The sequence below is a fragment of the Rhinopithecus bieti genome, unplaced genomic scaffold (genome assembly GCF_001698545.2).
Source record: "Rhinopithecus bieti isolate Rb0 unplaced genomic scaffold, ASM169854v2 scaffold_44365, whole genome shotgun sequence".
NCBI classification, from domain to species: Eukaryota; Metazoa; Chordata; class Mammalia; order Primates; family Cercopithecidae; genus Rhinopithecus; species Rhinopithecus bieti.
In genome coordinates this window covers 36,807-60,250 of record NW_016817764.1, presented here as the reverse complement: position 1 = coordinate 60,250, position 23,444 = coordinate 36,807, and the positions used below count along the sequence as shown (strand labels likewise).

Genomic DNA, 23,444 nt, shown 5'->3' with positions numbered 1-23,444 from the left:
AGACACCGCGCCTGGCCATATTTTTCTTAAAAAAATATGAGGTCTTACTTAACATATTTTAGTGCTGTTTTCACTCAATATGCAGTTGACCCTTCCCAACACGCATTGAACTGTGCAGGTCCACTTATATGTGGATTTTTTTTCCCAGCACTTTGGGAGGCTAAGGTGGGCGGATCATAAGGTCAGTAGTTTGAGAACAGCCTGGCCAACACAGTGAAGCCACATCTCTACTAAAAATACAAAAATTAGCTGGGCGTGGTGGCGGGTGCCTGTAATCCCAGCTACTCGGGAGGCTGAGGCAAGAGAATCACTTGAACCCAGGAGGCAGAGGCTGCAGTGAGCCAAGTTTGCACCACTGCACTCCAGCCTGGGCGACAGAGCTAGACTCGGTCTCAAAAAAAAAAAAAAAAAAATCAAAACTTATGCATACGCTTACAGACCATACAACACCATTTGCACAGACACACATTCGCAGTTGAGAGAAATGTAAACAGATGTTAAGATGCAGTATATTAAATAACTGCAGCCAGGTGCAGTGGCTCACATCTGTAATCCCAGCACTTGGGGAGGCAAAGGTGGGTGGATCACTGGAGGTCAGGAGGTCGAGATCAGCCCGTCCAACATGGTGAAATCCTGTCTCTACTAAAAATACAAAAAATTAGCCAGGTGTTGTGCAGCTACTCGGGAGACTGAGGCAGGAGAATCACTTGAACCCAGGAGGTAGAAGTTGCAGCGAGTGCAGTGAGCCAAGATTAAGCCACTGCATTCCAGCCTGGGCAACAGAGTGAGACTCCATCTCAAAAATAAATAAATAAATAAATAAATAACTGCATAAAACTAACTGATGTTGGCTGGGTGAGATAGCTCATGCCTATAATCCTAGCATTTTGGGAAGCTGACGGAGGTCGATTGCTCAAGGCCAGGAGTTTGAGACCAGCCTGGGCAACAGGGTAAAACCCCATCTCTACTAAAAATACAAAAATTAGCTGGGTTTAGTGGCACAAGCCTGTAATCCTAGTTACTTGGGAGGCTGAGGCAGGAGAATCGCTTGAACCTGGGAGGCGGAGGCTGCAGTGAGCTGAGATCTTGCCACTGCACTCCAGCCTGGGTGACAGAGTGAGACCTTGCCTCAAAACAAAACAAACCTGTTGTACACACAAATTACTATAGTAATTTCATAGCCACCTCTTCTTACTATTGCAGTGAACTCAAGTGTTACAAGTTGCAAGTATCCACTTAAAAGGCCTTGTGTCCCTGTGAGCAGTAGGTCTCTCCAGTAAATTTCCTATTGCAGTAAAAAGTGGTATTTCTTGGCTAGGCACATTGGCTCATTCCTGTAATCCCAGCACTTTGGGAGGCCGAGCTGGTGGATCACTTGAGGTCAGGAGTTCCAGACCAGCCTGGCCAACATGATGAAACCCTGTCTCTACTAAAAATATAAACATTAGCCAGTCGTGGTAGTGAGCGCCTGCAATCCCAACTACTAGAGAGGCTGAGGCAGGAGAATCGCTTGAACCCAGGAGGCAGGGGAGAGCTGAGATCACGCCATTGCACTCCAGCCTGGGCGACAGACCCAGACTATGTCTCAAAAAAAAAAAAAAAGTGGTCTCTCATGGGTCTTCTGTATTTGTCATCACGTACAGTACAATACCATAAACTCTGAATAACAACATGGGTCCCATATGAAATGCCACTAGTGATGCTGGAAGCACTCCCAAGAAGCAAAGAAAAATCATGACATTATAATAAAAAGTTGAACTGCTTGACTTATACAGTAGATACAGGTCAGCAGCTGCGATTGTCGGCCATTTCAGACAGACTATTCATCTTTTCTTTTTATTTTTATTTTCGAGAGACAGCATCTTGCTCTGTTGCCAAGGCTAGAGCACCATGGCACAATCATAGCTTATTGCAGCCTCCAACTCCTGGACTCAAGAAAGCCTCTCTCCTCAGCCTACCAAGTAGCTAGAACTACAGATGCATACCACATGCCTGACTAGTATTTTCGGTATTATTATTTTTACTATTTTAGAGATGGAGGGGTCTCACTATGTTGCCCAGGCTGGTTTCAAACTCCTGGGCTCAAGCAATCCTCCCTCTTTCGCCTCCCAAAGTGCTGGGATTACAGGCATGAGCCACAGAGGCTGGCCCTAAATACTTTTTAGAATAAAAGAGTATGAGAGCCCGGGCACAGTGGCTCATGCTTATAATCCCAGCATTTTGGGAGGCCAAAGAGGGAGGATTGCTTGAGCTCAGCAGTTCGACATCAGCCTGGGCAACATGGCAAAACCCCATCTCTACAAAAATTACAAAAATTAGCTGAGTATGGTGGCACACACCTGTAGTCCCAGCTACTCAAGAGGTTCAGGAGGGAAGATGGCTTGTGCCTGGGAGGTCAAGGCTACAGTGAGCGGAGATCACACTACTGCACTCCAACCTGGGCGACAGAGTGAGACTCTGTCACTCACAACACAAAGAAAGGGTATGAGTATAAAGTAACTACAACTATGTGTATCAATTTACAGAAAACTTTTTTTTTTTCTGCTTATTTTCTTCTTACACCTCACAAGGATGAAAGAAAACAGTGTTCTTTTAAAAGATGTCATTGTGTAATTAATTTATCTCTTTGAAGAACATTACACACAGGTTTAAGAGGGAGGAAAACCCCTTGAGATCCAAATATAGTCAAATCCAAAGGTTCTGTTTGGCCCACTAGATCTAAGTAGCAATAAGAAGAAAAGGAGGGCCAGGCACAGTAGCTCATGCCTGTAATCCCAGTACTTTGGCAGGCTAAAATGGGAGGATCAACTGACGCCAGGAGTTCAAGACTAACCTGGTAAACATAGTGAGACTCCCCCCATCTCTAAAATAGTAAAAATAATAATTTTTTAAAATGCAAAAAGAAAAGCCTACAACCACTTCACAGTCATTAGGATTGTTATTTTATTTATTTATTTTTGAGACGAAGTCTCACTCTCGTGGAGTGCAATGGTGCGATCTCAGCTCACTGCAACCTCTGCCTCCCAGGTTCAAGCGATTCTCAGTCTCTCAAGTAGCTGGGATTACAGGCATGTGCCACCACGCCCGGCGAATTTTTTTTGTATTTTTAGTAGAGACGGGGTTTTACTATGTTGGCCAGGCTGGTCTTGAACTCCTGACCTCAGGTAATCCACTTGCCTCGGCCTCCAAAAGTGCTGAGATTACACGCATGGGCCACCGTGCCTGGCCCAGGATTGTTATTTTAAAATTAAAAAAGAAAACAAAAAAAATTAAAAAAAAAAAAACAAGTGTTGGAAAAGATGCAGCAAAACTGGAACCCTTGTGCTTTGCTGGTGGGAAATGTAAAATGGTGCAGTCACTGCGTAAAACAGTTTGCAGTTCCTCAAAAAGTAAACACAGAATTACCATATGATCCAGTAATTCTACTCTTATGCATATACCCTAAGGCACTGAAAGCAGGGGCTCAAACTGATATTTGTACACCAATGTTCACTGCAGCATTATTCACAACAACCAAAAGGTGGAAATAATCCAAGTGTCCATCACTGATGAGATAAACAAAATGATATACCCATACAATGAAGTATTATTCAGCCACAAAGAGGAATAAAATACTAATACAAGCCACCACCACACGGATAAACCTAAAAAATGTGCTAAGTAAAATAAGTCAGACAAAAAAGGACAGACAGCGTATGACTCCCCTTATATGAGGTACCTGGAATAGGCAAATTCGTAGAGAGAAAGTAGAATAGGGGTTACGAGGAACTGGGCATAGTGAGGAATGAGGGGTTCTTACTTAATGAGTACTGTTTCTGTTTGAAGTAATGAAAAGGTTCTGGAAACAGGTAGTGGGGATGGTTTTAAGACATTGTGAATGTTGTTAAATGTCACTGGATTGTAGAGATACACACACACACACACACACACACACACACACACACACATACCACCTCCAAACCCCCACTCCTCCAACTTACATAAGACAGCCTAGGGGTCCATTTTGCATTGTCAGGCAATACTAGGTAATACTAGCCAGGGAAATCACAATCTCTCCTCTCAAAATCACACTACAATTCTACACCAGACTAAGGTCAAAAACGGTAGAGTATTATTTATCCCCCCATTCTCTCTGGGTATAACTTTCTTCCATATCTAAAACCTATGAATACAAAAGGAAACAGCCAGCATGGTAACAGCTGCTTGAGCTAAAGAGTCAGTGAGCAGATAAAGCAGGCAAATATCATCAAGGCGCTAGCAGGCAGAACCTAGAGCACTCTACATATAATGCCCAATAGAGGGAGAAGCTTAAGTAAGGTAGCTCCTGCAACAGATAGGTCCTAAGTTCCTGCAACAGATAGGTCCTAAGTTACAAAGTTCTAAGTTAGGTCCTAAGTTACAAAGTTCTAAGTTAGGTCCTAAGTTACAAAGTTCTAAGTTTGAATTTAATAAGTATAGCCTCTTTACTGTAAGCATTTTGTAGAGATGGCCGTAGTGAAACTAAATCCGTAAGTGATTAACCTCTGATTAATGTTTGCTGTGTAAGACAAGGTTTTAAGAACTGGAGATATATAAACAAGAGTAAGACATGCCCCACTGGAAATATGTAAGAATAGGACACGACCCACTTTTAAACAGAGCCATAAGACATCTATACAAAAAATTCAACTTGGCCACTGCGGTGGCTCACGCCTGTAATCCCAACATTTTGGGAGGCCAAGACGGGTGGATCACCTGAGGTCAGGAGTTCGAGACCAGCCTGGCCAACATGGTGAAACCCCATCTCTACCAAAAATACAAAGTTTAGCCGGGCGTGGTGGCAGGTGCCTGTAATCCCTGCTACTTGGGAGGCTGAGACAGGAGAATCACTTGAACCCGGGAGACAGAGGTTGCAGTGAGTCAAGATCACGTCACTGTACTCCAGCCTTCGTGACAAGAGTGAAATGTCCTCTCGGGGCGGTGGGCGGGGGGGGGGGGCAGAGGAATAGGTAAAAGTAAGGAAATGTCAGCCTCTCTCAATTAGATAAGGTCTTTGAAGGTAGGAACTTGCCTTATGCTGCACCAAGTGCACTGGCCTGCACCTAACAGAGGCTTAAAATACTGGCTTTTGATTTCCACTAAACATTATACTATGAGAAAGCAATGTAAGTAAGACACGGAGGCAAGAATTGTATATACTTAGTCTGGTATCCAGGGAGAGCCTGGAAGATTTGAGCAAGAAAATAAGGCCAGCACATCTACCCTTAAATATTCTTGTGTCATCACAAAATAGGATACAATACATAAGAATTCATATTTCCCTCCGTGAAAGGAAGCTGGGTAGCTAGAGAACAAAGGGGAACATAGAATTACTATACACAACATAACTTTCTATATCCTTTAAATTTTGTGGTATGGGACCTTATTACTTACTCAAAGAAAACAATATTTCTTTTTTTTTTGAGACAGAGTCTTGCTCTGTCACCCAGGCTGGAGTGCAGTGGCGCGATCTCAGCTCACTGCAAGCTCCGCCTCCCGGGTTCACACCATTCTCCTGCCTCAGCCTCCCGAGTAGCTGGGACTACAGGCGCCCGCCACCTCGCCCAGCTAGTTTTTTGTATTTTTTAGTAGAGACGGGGTTTCACCGTGTTGGCCAGGATGGTCTCGATCTCCCGATCTCGTGATCCACCCGTCTCGGTCTCCCAAAGTGCTGGGATTACAGGCTTGAGCCACCGCGCCCGGCCAACAATATTTAATTCTTAAGAATTTCCAGGCAGGGGCCAGGCGCAGTGGCTCACACCTGTAATCCCAGCACTTTGGGAGGCCGAGGTAGGCGGATCACCTAAGGTCAGGAGTTCGAGACCAGTCTCGATGGTACCATCATGGAGAAATCCCATTTCCACTAAAAATACAAAATTAGCTGGGCATGGGGGAGCATGCCTGTAATCTCAGCTACTCAGGAGGCTGAGGCGGGAGAATCGCTTGAACCCAAGAGGCAGAGGTTGCAGTGAGCTGAGATCCTGCACCATTGTACTCCACTGGGCAACAAGAGCGAAACTCCATCTCAAAAAAAAAAAATAATGTGCATAATTAAATGGCTTTTATTATATTCACAGTTGTGGATCCATCTCCATAACTACAAAACACTTTTATCACCAAAAAAAAAAACCCTATCACAGTCACTGACCATTCCCTACATCCCTCAGCCCCTAATCTACTTTCTGTCACCAAGGATTTTCCTATTCTGGACATTTTACATAAATGGCATAATTCAATATGTGGTCTTTCCTGCATGGTTTTACTTAGCATGTTTTCAAGGTTCTTCCATGTTGTAGTATACATCAATATATCCTTTCGTTTTATTACTAAGTAACATTCCATCATATAGCAGCGCCCCCCATATCCACAGGGAATATGTTCCAAGACTACCAACGAATGCGTGAAAACAAAAACAGTATACTATACTGTATATACTATGTTTTTTCCTATACATACATACCCATGATCAAGTTTAACATATAAATTAGGCACAGTAAGAGATTAATTATAATAATAAAATGGAACAATTATAAGAACATACTATCATAAAAGCTATGTGAGGGCTGTGTGTGGTGGCTCACGCCTGTAATCCCAGCACTTTGGAAGGCTGAGGCAGGCGGATCACCTGAGGTAGGGAGTTTGAGACCAGCATGACCAACATGGTGAAACCCTGTCTCTACTAAAAATCCAAAATTAGCCAGGCGTGGTGGCACATGCCTGTAATCTCAGCTACTCAGGAGGCTGAGGCAGGAGAATCACTTGAACCCAGGAGGCAGAGGCTGTGGTGAGTCAAGATCGTGTCATTGCACTCCAGCCTGGGCAACGAGAATGAAACTCCATCTCAAAAACAAAAACAAACAAACAAAAAATTGATTGCCACTGCCTGCTGCTTCCCATTTATTAACAAAAAAAGTAAACAACTTCTAAATCATAAAGATTTTAAAACTGTAAACTAGCTTTAGGATTGTTAATCCCCACCCAGTAAAATTCCTTAGAATCTGGTCTAAAAATAAAACCATGTGTCAAGTGTTCCTCAAAAAATACTATGTGCACTGATTGGAATGTGATGCCAGTTAACATACTTTGTAAGTAATTTGCCAAACTTTAGATAGTCTAAGCCAAAACCAGTAACAAAGAAACAACACCCACTTGACACTTTCCTTGGTTAAGCTGAGATTCTAGGGGTCATTTTAGAAGAAAGGCAAACATCTGAAATTAACTAAAATCATTTAGAGCTACACAAGTCATTCTGGGAGAAAAGAAGTTACAAAATGACTCACACATTGTAAAATTAAAGATGAAACCTTAATGTGTAATTAAGGAATTTTTACTTACAACTCTAAGGCAAGAAAAAAATACCCAGCCATTACTATCATGAGAATTACAAGGCAAGATGCCTGGGCGAGCCTGTAATGCCAGCACTTTGGGAAGCTGAGGAGGGTGGATCACTTGAGGTCAGGAGTTTGAGACCAGCCTGGCCAACATGGTGAAATCTCGTCTCTACTAAAAATACAAAAATTAGCCAGGCGTGGTGGCCAGCGCCTGTAATCTCAGCTACTCAGGAGGCTGAGGCAAAAGAATCCCTTGAACCTGGGAGGCGGAGGTTGCAGTGAGCCAAGATTGCACCACAGGACTCCAGCCTGGGTGATAGCGCCAGATTTCGTTTCAAAAAAAAAAAAAAAAATACAGGCAAGATAAGTTAGCCCTATACCAAAAGTATCGACTGAACTGCAACACAAATATCTAGTATTACATTTTGAACCCAGTCAGATGAGCAATTAGGAATTCTACCCTCCCATACACATACCAATAAAAGACCTAAACAACCTCATTCTAAATAAACCCAGTGTTCTCTGATTTTCCAATTAATTTACTCAAGGTAAGCAATTTTCCATCTCACGGTCATTTGTTTTGAAGAAATGACTCCCACGATCTGCGCAACTTAAAAACAAAAAACTAAGTCAAAGCTCAATTTCAAGGTTTCATAAACCTCCTCACTGTCACATTAGTACATTGCCTTTCAAAGGCAGTATTTAAAATTCTCTTCTGCAAGTCAACATTAAGGCATGCTGTTTGGCTAACAAGCTCCTCCCAAGATCAAGATTATTATGTATGGCCTATTATGTTCCTAACATGCAAACAAAAGTACTCCCTCATGTAACATTTTTTTAGGCAGTAGGTTACTAACAAAGATTTACCTGAAATTTAAATGTAGAATCATACATTTACTACTAATAGACTACCTGAAATAGTAGTTTAAAGTTATCAATTGTATTTTTCATTTCCTAAATATTCCAGTGCTCCTGGAAAAGTCAAATTTAACTTACAAGAAGTTGTTTAATCTTCAGAGCAAACAAATGGAATAAACTAAAAGCAACTAGTCTCAGAGCAACTGTTATATAATACTTGATGCTTAACGTTCTTCATCTTTTAGATACTTTTCATCAGAAATTACCAGCTTAATTTGCTTCTCACTGTTTTTTTCAGCTAAACCAAATCCCATAAAATATGCTCAAGCCTTCCATTGAAGGCACACTTTTTTTTTTTTTTGAGACAGGGTATCTGTCACCAACATTGAAGTACAGTGACATGAACATTGCTCACTGCAACCTCAACCTCCCTGGGCTCAGGTGATCCTTTCACCTCAGCCTCCCAAGTTGCTGGGACTACAGGCATACTACACCACACCCTGCTAATTTTTTCTTTTTTTGTGTATGCATTTTTTGTAGGGACAGGTTTTCACCATGTTGCCCAGGCTGGTCTCAAACTCCTGAGCTCTAGCAATTCACCAGCCTCAGCCTCCCAAAGTGCTGGGCTTACAGGCATGAGCCACCACAACTGGCTGATGTTTTTACAACTACCGACAAGACTTTAACAAAGGAATTCCACTATAAATTTATAACCACGAAACACCACATATCAGCCAGGCACGATGGCTCACGCCTGTAATCCCAGCACTTTGTGAGTCCAAGGCAGGTGGATCAGGAGTTCAAGACCAGCCTGGCCAATATGGCGAAACCCCATCTCTACTAAAAATACAAAAATTGGCTAGGCGTGGTGGCAGGTGCCTGTAGTCCCAGCTACTTGGGAGGCTGAGGCAGGAGAATGCTTAAACCTGGGAGACAGAGGTTACAGTAAGCCGAGATCGTGCCACTGCACTAAAAAAAAACTACATATCTTTAAAAGATAAGCCTTTAGTACAGAAACAGTAACAGGTTTATTTTTCCAAGTATCCCAACATTCAACTGGGTCAAATGTTTATGCTGCATTTTAAACAGCTTAGCCCTTCAGTGATAAGGGTAAAAACAAGTCAAAATAATCCTGAATGTTCTTCAGTGGTATATAATCATCACAACAAAAGCAAGGTTTAGGAACTGCAACTGAAGTCTGTTAATTCCATAATAGTCACTTTAGCATAAACATTAATCACAGTATTATACCTGTTTTAGGAAGATTATGTTTATGGGGATAAATATTTTATAACAGGTTATCCAAGAAGTCAATACCAAGAAATAGTTTTAAAAATACACTTATTAATCTAAAAATACATCCTACACATTTTTTGGATGCTTGTTTTCTAGAGTCGTCCAATTTCTGTAAGACTGGGGAGTACATTATTTATATTTAAAATTTAGTCCAGGCACAGTGGCTCACGCCTGTAATTCCAGTGAGGCCATGGGAGGCCGAGGTGGGCAGATCACTTGAAGTCAGAAGTTCAAGACCAGCCTGGCCAATACAGCGAAACCCCATCTCTACTAAAAATACAAAAATCAGCCGGATGTGGTGATGTATGCCTGTAATCCCAGCTACTCGGGACGCTGAGGCAGGATAACTGCTTGAATCAAGGAGGCGGAGGTTGCAGTGAGCCGAGATTGCACCACTGCACTTCAGCCTGGGCAACAGAGTGAGACTCTGTCTCAAAAAAATAAAAAATAATGGGATAATAAAACAAATATTAGGAGAGTGTTTTACATTTATAAAGTTAACATTTTTGTGAGCAAGTATAACTTTAAGATAATTTTTTGCAAGAATCCCCAGGAATATATGAGTTCAATTCATTCACCACTGTGTAAGTGCAAAACATTTGATATAAAACACGTATCAAAAATGTTCTGCTGGCCAGGCACAGTGGATCACACCTGTAATTTCAGCACTTTGAGAGGCTGAAGCTGAAGGATCACTTGAGCCCAAGAGTTCTACTGAAGGCATACTTTTTAGACCAGTCTGGCCAACACAGTGCGACCCCCTCTCTATTATTAAAACAAAAAAAAAGTTCTGCCTGGCCAGTGGCTCACCCCTGTAATTCCAGCAAGCACGCTGGGAGGGAGAGGTGGAGGCAGAAGCATCACCTGAGCCCAGGAGTTTGAGACCAGCCTAGGCAACAGGGCCAGACTCCATCTCTACTAAATTTTTTTTTTTTAATTAGCCATGTGTGGTAGCACCTGTCTGTAGTCCCAGCTACTCAGGAGGCAAAGGCAGGAGAACTGCTTAAGCCCAGGAATTAGAGGCTGCAACTGAGCTATGATCATGCCACTGCACTCTAGCCTGGGTGACAGAGTGAGATCCTGTTCCTTTAAAAAAAAAAAAAAAAAAAAAAAAAGAGTTTTAATTGTTCTGAAAAAATTAAAAAAACTAAAAAGTCATTAAATTTAACAAACTAAACCTTTTCAATCACTATCAGCTTCAACATCAACAAAGGGAGAAAACTATCAGCAAGAATAAAGATTCAGCAAATCATATACAATAATCCAAATTCAATTAGTTCACCATCTACAACAAAACCCCCTCACAATTCTAGCAACTTTTATTTTTCTCTCATCTCTCACCATTTCCTTCCTGCACCCCAGGCAATTTGCTGCTCCCCAAACTCATCCCAACTCCTACATGTCGCTAAGCCTTTATACCAGCTGTTCCCTGAGTTCCTCCTCACCTGGTGAGCACTTACTCACCGGTCTTTCAAAACTCGACGCTTAAGTCTCCTCGAGTGTAGAAGCTTCCTCAACTCCTCCCCAAGCAAAACTAACTGTTCTAAATCCCCACAACACTTGGTAAGCCAATTCTTATCACACTGCATTGTTTTCACGCCTTAGGAGCGCAGGGAGGGCAGAATCTCTCCACTCAGCCCACAGAGGACCAGGCAAGCAGAAACGCTCAATGAACGTGCCTTGAATTCATTTCCTACTTAGATTAAGTGACCCCCTAGAACCCGTTCACATCTCAAGGAGACACATAAGTTCCTATCCTTCTTCCCACCACAGAATGAATACCAGGGGCACACCCAGAGCCCTAGAAAGAGAACAATGAATGAACACGGCCGCCTCGCCTCTCACGACGTCCAAACTCCTCTCTCTTGGGTATCGACTCGCTCGCAGAGCCTCAGCAGCTGCAGAGCTGAAGCGTCCCGGCGGCTCTCGCTTCACACAAAAGGCAGCCCTGGCTCTTCATTCCAAAGCGTCCTGAGGCCAATCCTCTATAAGCATCCCAAGACTTTCATTAATAACCCACAGAGTCCTGATACCCAAGGCTAGTCCTGATATCCAAGAAGAGACCCCTGTGACTTTGTGGTAGGGCACTGGCCAGTGTCCTCCTCTCTTACCCGATTCCTCATGTCCTCCCTAAAAGGATGTCACTTGACTGAAGTATCCTGAGAAAGGCTGCGTGCAAGCCCGGGTCCCACAATCGACGGCCCAAGAGAAAAGGAATTGGCCCATCCAAGTGACAACAGATATGGGGCAGCTCTGGGCGGATTTTCCCACCGCCAAATAATGAGGAATGCGCACTGGCACAGGGGTGGCGTTGGCACGTTTCCGCAAAACACAAGGAAATTTGAGTGGGATGTGGGAACTAGGCTCGCCGGCCATGACACCGGACTCCAGGGCCCCCGCCCAACGCTACCCGGGGTGACAGCGGCCTGGCCCAAGCCCTCCGCCCGGCAGCCGCGGGGCCGCTCCATCAGCGCCACCCAGGCCCGCTCGCCCTGGAAGCCGGTCCCTCAGTCCCGCCGCTCGGCTCCCCCGGCATCCACGATCCGGCCCTGCCACCTACCTGAGGGAGCCAGGCCGCCCCAACGTCCTGTCGTCCGGTGGCAGCTTCTCCTCCGCTCCTCCTCCCCGCGGCGGGTGAGGGAGCGGGAGGCGGTCACATTTGGCGCGTCCCCAGCCCAGGGGACGGAGCCCCAAGTAGCCCCCGCATCGTAGCACACGCGCTCCGCGCCTCAGGGCACGCGCCCCAAAGCCCGGCCAGCTGACCCTTTTCGGGGCCCAAGGAATGCAGCAGAAAACCCTTCCCACCTCACAATCGTTCTCCTCTTACTCCCGCCATCTAAGATGGCGGCCCAAGCGCCCGCGATTAAGACTCTCGGGCGGCCAAGGCAAGCGAGCCCTCGACTCGGTGCTCGTCCTCCCGACCTGCGACGCCACCGGCTCTCCGCTTCTGCGCTAGCCCTCCTGGCAGTCGACTTCTAACGTGGCTCGGGCATCCATCGCTCTGGCCTGAACACAGGCCCCGCCCCCGGGGCTTGGGCTCGCGATCTGGTGGCCGCCATTTCGGAGCAGAAGAGGTTAGGCGATGCTGACTTAATCTCAGGAGGGGTACTCGGTAATCGAGAAGAGCCGGCTTTCGGCCAGCCAGGAGTGGCCAGAGGCCTAGAAGGGGAGAGGAAGGCCTGCCTGCCAGCATTGCAAGACCCGGCGATCACCAGACGTGCCCCAGGACACAGAGCACAGTGTCCAACTTTGACGCATCCTCTCCGGAGTCGGACACTAATGCCAAATCACGGCTCCGGCACTTGACAGCTATGTGGACAGTCCCTGAACCTTAAGCGGTCTTTTCCTCGTGTGTAAATTGGGGGTTCATTTTTTTTCCCCATCACATTAGCAAAGCGTTAGAAAAACTGATAATATTGATCCAAGGTACATTGAAACCTGTTGTGTGCCCTCTCAGTGCTATCATAGAGTGGGACTTGGACATTTTTAAAAGTATATATATATCCTTCCTCCCGGCAGTTTCACTTCTAGACACGAATTCTAGAGAAATAAGTAAACACATACACAAAAAGTTACGTGTGAAGATGTTTAATGCTATATTTGCATTCTCGAGAAACACGGGGTGAAATGTAGATTAACAGGAAACTGGTTAAGAGAAGGCTGCTACATCCAATCCGGGTTGTCCATCCAAGAATGAACTAGATATAATTACTGAATTTAAAACAACAACAACAAAAAGGGCCGGGCACGGTGGCTCACTGCTGTAATCCCAGCACTTTGGGAGGCTGAGGTGGGCAGCCTGAGGTCGGGAGTTCGAGACCAGCCTGACCAATATGGAGAAACCCCGTCTCTACTAAAAACACAAAAATTAGCCGGGCATGGTGGCGTGCGCCTGTAATCCCAGCTACTCAGAAGGCTGAGTAAGGAGAATCGCTTGAACCCGGGAGGCCGCGGTTGCAGTGAGCCGAGATTACGCCATTACACTCCATTCAGAGCAAGACTCCCTCTCGAAAAAATAAATAAATATAAAAAAATAAAAATACAAAAGTAGCAGGGCGTGGTGGTGCATGCCTGTAATCCCAGCTACTCCGGAGGCGGAGGCAGGAGAATTGCTTGTACCCGGGAGGCAGAGGTTGCGGTGAGCCGAAATCGTGTCATTGCACTCCAGCCTGGGCAACAAGAGCAAAACTGTCTCAAAAAAAAGACATGGCCGGGCGTGGTGGCTCACGCCTGTAATCCTAACACTTTGGGAGGCAGAGGTGGAGGCGGGCAGATCACGTGAGGTCATGAGTTTGAGACCAGCCTGGCCAACATGGTGAAACATGTCTCTACTAAAAAATATAAAACAAACTAACAAACAAAAAAATTGGCCAGGTGTGGTCAATAGAGCGCTACTGCACTCCAGCCTGGGTGACAGAGCCAGACACTTGTCTCAAAAAAGAAAAAAAGAAAAAGCCATTAAGCTGGGCCAGGTGCGTTGACTCACTCCTGTAATCCCAGCACTTTGGGAGGCCGAGGTGGGCAGATCACGAGGTCAGAAGATTAAGACCATCCTGGCTAACACAGTAAAACCCCATCTCTACTAAAAATACAAAAAAATTAACCAGGCGTGGTGGTGGGTGCCTGTAGTCCCAGCTACTTGGGAGGCTAAGGCAAGAGAATGGCGTGAACCCAGGAGGTGGAGCTTGCAGTGAGGGGAGATGGTGCCACTGCACCCCAGCCTGGGCGACAGAGTGAGACACCATCTCAAAAAAAAAGTCATTAAGTTAAAAAACCAGAACATTATGTATGATCTTATTTATGCAAACACAGGAACACAAGATACCTACCTAATACTACAGAATGCCATGTGCAGTCTTCCTTTTCAATATTGAGAGCCTATTAGGTACCACACATTATTTTGGATATTGGAAAATTAACAGCAATCAAAATCCCTGCCTTCTAATAATGGGAGACTAAAAGAAAATATAAATAATAAGATTCAGGCTGGATGTGGTGGCCAAAGCCTCTAATCCCAGCACTTTGAGAGGCCAAGGAAGGAGGTTCACTTGAGCCCAGGAGTTGAAGACCAGCCTGAGCAACACGAGACCCCATCTCCACCAAAAAGAAAAGAAAAGAAAAGAAAAGAAAAAAAAGAAAATTAGTATGCATGGTGACATGCCCCTGTAATCCAGCTAGGGAGGAGGCTGAGGCGGGAGGATCACTTGGAGTTGGGGATAGCTTGAGCTATGATTGCCTCACTGCACTCCACCCTGGACAACATAGCAAGACCCTGTCTCTTAAAAAAGAAGAAGAAAAGAAAAATGAAACAAAGTGAGAATGACAGGAGTATGTGGACCAACATAAAAATAAATGTAGGAGAAAGACTGGCCAGGCGCAGTGGCTCATGCCTGTAATCCCAGCACTTTGGGAGGCCAAGGCAGGTGGATCACGAGGTCAGGAAATCGAGACCCTCTGGCTAACATGGCGAAACCCAGTCTCTACTAAAAATACCAAAAAAAAAACAAAAAAAAATTAGCTGGGCGTGGTGGTGGGTGCCTGTAGTCCCAGCTACTCAGGAGGCTGAGGCAGGAGAATGACGTGAACCCGGGAGGCAGAGCTTGCAGTGAGCCAAGATCGCGCCACTGCACTCCAGCTTGGGCAACAGAGCGAGACTCCGTCTCAAAAAAAAAAGAAAGAAAGACTAGAAGGTGTGGAATGTGGATACCATGAAGGGGATTTTTTAAATGGGAATAATAGGCCAGGCGCGGTGGCTCACACCTGTAATCCCAGCACTTTAGGAAGCCGAGGTGGGCAGATCACTTGGGGTTGGGAGTTTGAGACCAGCCTGACCAACATGGAGAAACCCCGTGTCTACTAAAAATACAAAATTAGCCGGGCATGGTGGCAGATGCCTGTAATCCCATCTACTCGGGAGGCTGAGGCAGGAGAATTGCTTGAACCTGGAAGGCAGAGTTTGCGGTGAGCGGAGATTGCACCATTGCACTCTGGCCTCGGCAACAAGAGCGAAACTATGTCTCAAAAATAAATAAATAAAATAAAATGGGAATAATAACACCTTCCTTACAGGATTAAATGAGATAAAACCTGGAGAGCACTTAGTGCAGAGCCTGGTGGTTGAGACTTCAGTGCCTATAGCCTGACTTGCCTAGGTTCAAATTTGGACTCTGCCATTTCCTTATCTGTGACTTGGAGAACTCATTTAAACTTCTCAATTCCTCCATTCCCTCATCTATAATGGAAATGTGATGATACTATGTCTTAGAGTTGTAAGGATTTAGTAAGTTTTAGATGGAAAGTACTTGGAACAATGCCTTGCTCATATTAAGTGTTGTAGAAGTGTTAGCTGTAATTCCTAGAGCTATCTCCCTCTTTTTCTAAAATAACACTGGTTTACAAGGAAACCAAAGAAGTCAATATTATAACTATCCCTAATTATCATTATCATTATTACTTGAGGCAGAACTTTGAAGCCATACTTGCTGACCTTCTGATTATTCCTTCCTTCAGCATCCCCACCTGCTATTTGCCCAGCACTTTACATCTTAGAAATTTAAGGAGCCTATGCCTCATTCAAACTTTTCAGCTCACCTGGAAGAATGGCTACTTCATTTTTAAAAAAATTTATTGAGGTGAAATGAACCATTTTAAACTGAACATTTAGTGGCATTTAGTACATTCAGTCTTTTACAGCCACCACCCCTAGTTCCAAAACATTTCCATTACTCCAAAGTAAAACCCCTTACCCATCAAGCAATTTCTTCCCCATCCGCCAAATGTCTGGCCATCACCAATATGCATTCTGTCACTATAGATTTTTCTATTCTGGATATTTCATAAAAATGGACTCACACAATACGTGGCCTTTTGTGACTGACTTCTTTCACTTGGCATAACGTTTTCAACGTTCATCCACATGGTAACATGTGTCAGTACTTTATTCGTTTTCATGGCTGAATAATATTCCATTGTAAGTTTATACCACATTTTGTTTATCCATTCATCTGTTGGTGGATATTTGGGCTGTTTCCATTTTTGGGGCATTGTGTGTGCTAAGAACAACTGTGTTACACGCTGGGTTGCGTATCCCCTACTTTGGATACCTCTGGTTTGGTTGTAGGAGAGGTCATGTGTGCTAAAGTTATTAGGAAAGGTCTCAGAAGGGTAATAGGAGGAAGGAATGAGTCTGAAATGGTTTGAAGGAAGAGTAGACATGCCCATGATGTCAGATCAGAGGAGGAAAATAGGCCGGGCACAGTGGCTCACACCTGTAATCCCAACACTTCGGGAGGCTGAGGCAGGCGGATCACGTGACGTCAGGATTTTAAGACCAACCTGGCCAACATGACGAAAAACGTCTCTACTAAAAATACAAAAATTAGCTGGGCATGGTGGCATATGTTTTTAGTCCCAGCTACTCGGGAGGCTGAGGCACAAGAATTGCTTGAACCAGGGAGGTGGAGGTTGCAGTGAGCAAAGATCATGCCACTGCACTCCAGCCTGGGAGATAGAGGGAGACCCTCTCTCAAAAAAAAAAAAAAAAAAAAAAAAAAAAAAAAAAAAAAATGAAAGATGTACAGTTGGCCAGGAGTGGTGGCTCACGCCTATAATCCCAGCACTTTGGAAGACTTGGGCAGGTGAATTACGAGGTCAGGAGATCAAGACCATCCTGGCTAACACAGTGAAACCCCGTCTCTACTAAACAAAATATAAAAAATTAGCTGGGCGTGGTAGCGGGCACCTGTAGTCCCAGCTACTTGGGAGGTTGAGGCAGGAGAATGGCGTGAACCCGGGAGGCGGAGCTTGCAGTGAGCCGAGATTGCGCCACTGCACTCCAGCCTGGGCGACAGAGCAAGACTCTGTCTCAAAAAAAAAAAAAAGAAAAAAGAAAGATGTACAGTCAGGTCTTTATGTTCGGCAAAAGGGTGCATTTTCACATGAAGGAAAGAAAAAATAGCGGCCATTTACAGAACGTCTTCATATATCAGGCATTTTTACAGTTTCCAATACACAACCCATGAGAGGCCTCATCTTCACATGAGGAGAGGGTAAGTAATTTGTCCTAAGACACAAAGCTGGTGATAAGTAGTGGAGCAAGGATTTGGATCTGTTTTGTTTGTTCATTCCTCATTCAGTTAATAAAATTTCTTGGCAGACTGGTGGCTCACACCTGTAATCCCAGCAATTCAGGAGGCCAAAGTGAGAGAACCCCTTGAGGCCAGGAGTTTGAGACCAGTCTAGACTACATCGTGAGAGTCCATCTCTATCAAAAATTTTTAAAATTAGCCAGACGTAGTGGCACATTCCTTTAGTTCTAGCTTCCTGGGAGGCTGAGGCAGGAGGATCACCTGAGCCCAGGAGGCTGCAGTCAACTATGATCATGCCACTGCACTCCAGCCTGTCTAAAAAAAGCTAAAATTAAGTTTCTTTTTTTCTTTTCTTTTTTTTTCTTGAGACGGAGGACTCGCTCTGTCACCCAGGCTGGAGTGCAGTGGCCGGATCTCAGCTCACTGCAAGCTCCGCCTCCCGGGTTTACGCCATTCTCCTGCCTCAGCCTCCTGAGTAGCTGGGACTACAGGCGCCCACCACTACGCCCAGCTAGTTTTTTGTATTTTTTAGTAGAGACAGGGTTTCACTGTGTTTGCCAGGATGGTCTAGATCTCCTGACCTCGTGATCCGCCCATCTTGGCCTCCCAAAGTGCTGGGATTACAGGCTTGAGCCACCGCGCCCGGCCTAAATTTCTTTAACGCTTAATATATGCCAGGCCCTGTGTTAGAGCTGGGCCTATAGCAGTAAACAAGGCAAAGTCCCTGTATGTACTCAAGGACTTTAAGCTCTAGCAGGGGAGACAAGCAGCAAACAAGTAAATGAATAATATGATAATTAGCGTTGTGGCAAATCAATGAAGGGAATTGCTAGAGAATGACAGAATGGGAAGAGGGTGTGCCTTTAGATTCAGTAGCCAAGGAAGGCCTGTCTCAGGAGGTGATAGTTAAGCTGGGCATGAAAGGATGAAAAAGAGCCAGAGAAAGAGCATTCTAAGCAGTTGGAACAGCATGTGTGAGGGCCATGAAGTGAGAGAGGAGTGCAGGCCAGTGTGGTTAGAGCACAGAAAACTGGGGGAGCAAATGAGGCTGAGGACAGAGGGTGGAGTCATATTCAGTCAGACTCCCAAACCTGTGACCTTTCCATGCCATCCTGCCCTGCAGGACTTTGAAGTGTGGGGCTGGCCTGGGCTGGGTGCTGGGAAAGACAGAACCATGTAAACAAAGAGTTGCCCCAGCAGGTGATGCATATGTGCTCTCATGGATGACTGTGCAAGGGGTACCCAGAGGAGGGAGGCAGTGACCAGAGGCAACATGTAAGCTACCTTAAAGAATGAGTGGAATTGTAACCATAATAGATCCTTTATCCAGTGCACATGGCAAGTCAATTCGCCACATTGCAGCAGTGAAAGAGGTTTAATTCTAGGGATGCTGAATGAGGAGATGGGAGGAAACTTCAAATCTGTCTCCATGGAGTTTGGGGCCAGTGTTTTCAGGGGTTTGGGAATCAGCCAAAGTGTGGAGATCCTTGATTGCTCAAAGAGCGCAGGGCAAAGTCATGGAACAGGGAGATGAAGAAACTGTATTCTCATGCTGATTCCATTCCTCTGGAGGGGTTAGTGGGTCTTCAAACTATTTGAGGTCAACTATCTTGCTGGAATTCAGGATCTAAAAAACATCTTCAGAAATTCTTAAACAAAATCTTATGATTATAATGTCAGATGTTCTACCTATCTTAAACAAAAGACTTACTATTCTAGCATCAGAAAGCTTATTTATAGGCCAGGTGTGGTGGCGGCTCACACCTGTAATCCTAGCACTTTGGGAGGCTGAGGTGGGAGGATCCCTTAGCCCAAGAGTTCAAGACCATTCTGGGCAACATATGGAGACCCGTCTCTACAAAAAAATTTTAAAATGAGCTAGGTGTGGTAGCCTGCACCTGTAGACTGGGCTACTGAGGAAGTTGAGGCGGGAGGATTGCTTGAACGTAGGAGGTCAAGACTGCAGTGAGCCATGATTATACCACTGCACTCCAGCCTGGGTGACAGAGTGAGACCTTGTTAAAAAAAAAAAAAAAAAGCCTGTCTGTAGGAACAATGGGGATGCAAATGGTCAGTATCTAGTGCTCTGTGTCTTTCAGTTACAAGAAAGTGGGTCAAAGTACAGCCTGAGTAATGCTTAATTGTAACTATTAATACTTATTTGTCCAAAATTCTTGTTAATCCTGTGAGGACAACTTCAGAATGTTCCAGACTGAGAAGGGAAGGAGTGCAGGGCAAGAGGTGGGAACAGTATGGGCAAAGGCTTAGAAGTGTGATTAGCATACCTTTGGGAAACAGCAAGCAAGTCTCTGAGGTTGGAGATTGCCTTCCTGGGGCAGACAGCATGGAGAGAACGCTGAAGGGGAATCCTAAAGGTGCAAAAGATACCTGGCCCAGTGTTAATCCCCCTCATGCCATAATGGGCAGCCCATGGTGGAGGGTGAGGGACTGGTTGCTGGGGTGGCAACCACAATACATGCTATGGTGTCATTTGCAGGAAAGCCTAGTACAGCCATCTTGGAAAACAATTAAAAATTAAGACCTGGGCTCTCTCATAAAGTACTTGGATGCATATACTTTGGAATAATCAGCCGGGTGTGGTGACTCACGCCTGTAATTCCAGCACTTTGGGAGGTCGAGGTGGGTGGATCACTTGAGATCAGGAGTTCAAGACCAGCCTGGCCAACATGGTGAAATCCCATCTCTACAAAAATACCAAAAAAAAAAAAAAAAAAAAAAAAAAAAAAAAAAAAATTAACTAGGTATGGTGGCAGGTGCCTGTAATCCCAGCTACTCGGGAGACTGAGGTGGAAGAATCGCTTGATCCCAGGAGGCGGAGGTTGCAGTGAGCCCAGATTGTGCTATTGCACTCCAGCCTGGGCAACAGAGCGAGACTCCGTCTCAAAAATAAATAAATAAATAAACTGGAACAATCTCTATGGAAGGTGATTTGGCAATATCAAAATTATAAATGCATATATGTTTTGTGCTATAAATTCTCCTCCTGGGAATTTATCCTACAGATATACTTGTAAAGGTGTGAAATTATGTCCAAACAGGTTATTCCTTGCCACATTGCTTGTAATCTTTTTTTTTTTTTTGTAGATGCAGTCTCGCTGTGTCGCTAGGTTGGAGTGCAGTGGCATGATCTCGGCTCACTGCAACCTCCGACTCCCTGGTTCAAGCGATTTTCCTGCCTCAGCTTCCCAAGTAGCTAGGATTATGGGCACATGCCACCACACCCAGCTAATTTTTTTTTTTTTTTTTTTTTTGTATTTTTAGTAGACACAGGGTTTCACCATGTTGGCTAGGATGGTCTCGAACTCCTGATCTTGTGATCCACCTGCCTTGGCTTCTCAAACTGCTGGGATTACTGGTGTGAGCCACCACGCCCGGCCCACATTGCTTGTAATCTAACAAATATGGGCCAGGTGTGGTGGCTCACACCTGTAATCCCAGCACTATGCAAGGCCGAGGCGGGTGGATCCCTTGACCTCAGGAGTTGGAGACCAACCTGGACAACATGGTGAAACTCCATCTCTACCAAAAATACAAAAGATTAGGTAGGTCTGATGGCACACACCTGTGGTCCCAGCTACCCAGGAGGCTGAAGTGGGAGGATCACTTGAGCCTGGGAATCGGAGGTTGCAGTTAGCTGAGATTGTGCCACTACACTCCAGCCTAGGTGACAGAGTGAGACCCTGTCTCAAACAAACAAACAAATACCATGCAGCTGTAAAAAAGAATGATGAACTCTATGTACTGATATGGAAAGATGTCCAAGAAATATTGCCAAAAAAAAGAGCCAAGAAACAAACAGTGTGAACAGTATGCTTTTTTTGGTGAAAAGGGAGGAAAATATTTGCTTGTAAAGAGTTAAAGTATAGACTGGGCGCGGTGGCTCACATCTGTAATCCCAGCACTTTGGGAGGCCGAGGCGGGCAGATCACAAGGTCAGGAGATGGAGACCATCCTGGCTAGCATGGTGAAACCCAATCTCTACTAAAAATACAAAACATTACCAGGCATGGTGACATGTGCCTGTAGTCCCAGTTACTCGGGAGGCTGAGGCAGGAGAATCGCTTGAACCTGGGAGGCGGAGGTTGCAGTGAGCCGAGATCACATGACTGCACTCCAGCCTGGGCAACAGAGCGACACTTGGTCTCAAAAAAAAAAAAAGACGTACAGTATGTATGGAGGACACACCAAATGCTGCTAACGGTAATCACAGGCCAGGAGGAAGGTGAGAACTGGGTAGATGTGGTACAGCAGAGGGAAAAATAGTTTGCACTGCCTAGCTTTTATAATTTTAGTTTTGAACCATGTGAGTGTGTTACCCCATTCAAAACTTTAAAAACAAACAAAAAAACCTGCCTGGAGGTGAAATTGCCTGGTTCACCCTGGAAACAGATTGGGAGATGGGAACTGAACTGTAGGGTGGGGTCCATGGCCTATTCCCCAGCCCTAGCACCTCCTCCATTGTCATACTCCCCCTTTCCCTTGAATCCAATGTGACCCTCACCAGGACACTACTCACAACACTTCCCAGCACCACCTCCCCTACCACTCTGCTTCAGTTGCAAAGCCCCGGGAGGAGACATGCCCTGACTAAGCAGCCCTACTCATAGCGATCCAGGGCCACCTGCTTCTTGGACATGGCCAGTGCCCAGCCTCCCAGGACCTCTCCCACCACCTCCATGGCTCACCTTTGGAGGAAGGTTCTTCACAGCATTCCCTCAAGACTCACATGTGAGTCTCGCACTAATAGTCCTGCTACAGCCACAGCTGCCTGCACCAGACCCAATGCTGCCATCCCCACGTGCTGTAAGTGCAACAAGTTGTACTTGGCTGGGCGTGGTGGTTCATGCCTGTAATCCCAGCACTTCCGGAGGCCGAGGCGGGTGAATCACTTGAGGTCAGGAGTTTGAGAGCACCCTGGCCAACATGGCGAAAACCTGTCTCTACTAAAAATAGAAAAATTAGCCAGGAATGGTGGCACACGCCTGTAGTCCCAGCTACTCGGGAGGCTGAAGCAGGAGAATTGCTCAAATCCGGGAGATGGAATCCGCTGAGATCGCGCCACTGCACTCCAGCCTGGGTGACAGAGCAAGACTCCATCTCAAAAAAAAAAAAAAAAAAAAAACCAGAAGTGTACTTTGCTGAACAGGTGACCTCCCAGGGCAAGGACTGGCATTGGCCTTGCCTCAAGTGCGAGAAGTGTGGAAAGACACTGACCTCCAAGGGCCACCTGGAGCATGAAGGCAAGCTCTATTGCAACCACCTCTGCTATTTCGCTGTGTTCAGGCCCAAAATTTTTGGGCGAGGTGGAGCTGAGAGTCACACTTTCAAGTAAACCCAAATGGTGGAGACCCTATCTGGGCCACTGTCCAGGCTGATGTCAGGCTACACCCCACAGACGCAAGGCTTCCTTATAGATCCTCATAGCCTCAATAAACCTGAACACTAGGGGGTGGGACGGGGAAGACTCACTTGCTCTGAGCCCTGGACACACCTCAGGGCTGAAGACCCACCTTCAACAGGAGCCCGATTATAGCATATTCCTACTTTAGCAGCTCCTGAGGAGAACATGCTTTCTCCTTGATAAGCCCAATCTCTCCTCTCTCTTCTGCACAGAGGGGCTGGCCTGGACTCTGGAGTCAGACAGCTGGGAGACCAAACCCCAGCCTGCCCCTCATCTCTGTGATTCTTGGCCTCTCCCTCAGGTCAAGCAGGAAACACTTGCCTTCAGGCATTGCTGGGAGGAAACAAAACTGGAAAGCACAGTCCCTAGCACACAGTAGGAGCATAGGAAGCGCTGCTCCTCCGCCTCTCCCCAGCCTCTCTCCCTGACTCA

The 23,444-nt window shown here is 45.5% G+C and overlaps 1 protein-coding gene across 2 annotated transcripts in view; it reads right to left on the bottom strand.

Moving 5' to 3' along the window:
• RAF1 (Raf-1 proto-oncogene, serine/threonine kinase) overlaps window positions 1-12,452 on the bottom strand; it is an 85,973-nt gene extending 73,521 nt beyond the window's left edge. The window contains exon 1 of one of the 2 annotated variants that reach the window (XM_017856112.1): window positions 12,064-12,452. The gene's annotated coding sequence lies outside the window, so the exon portion shown is untranslated. The remainder of the gene's footprint in view (window positions 1-12,063) is intronic. The other variant, XM_017856111.1, reaches the window with a different exon arrangement.
• Window positions 12,453-23,444: the final 10,992 nt, after the last annotated feature.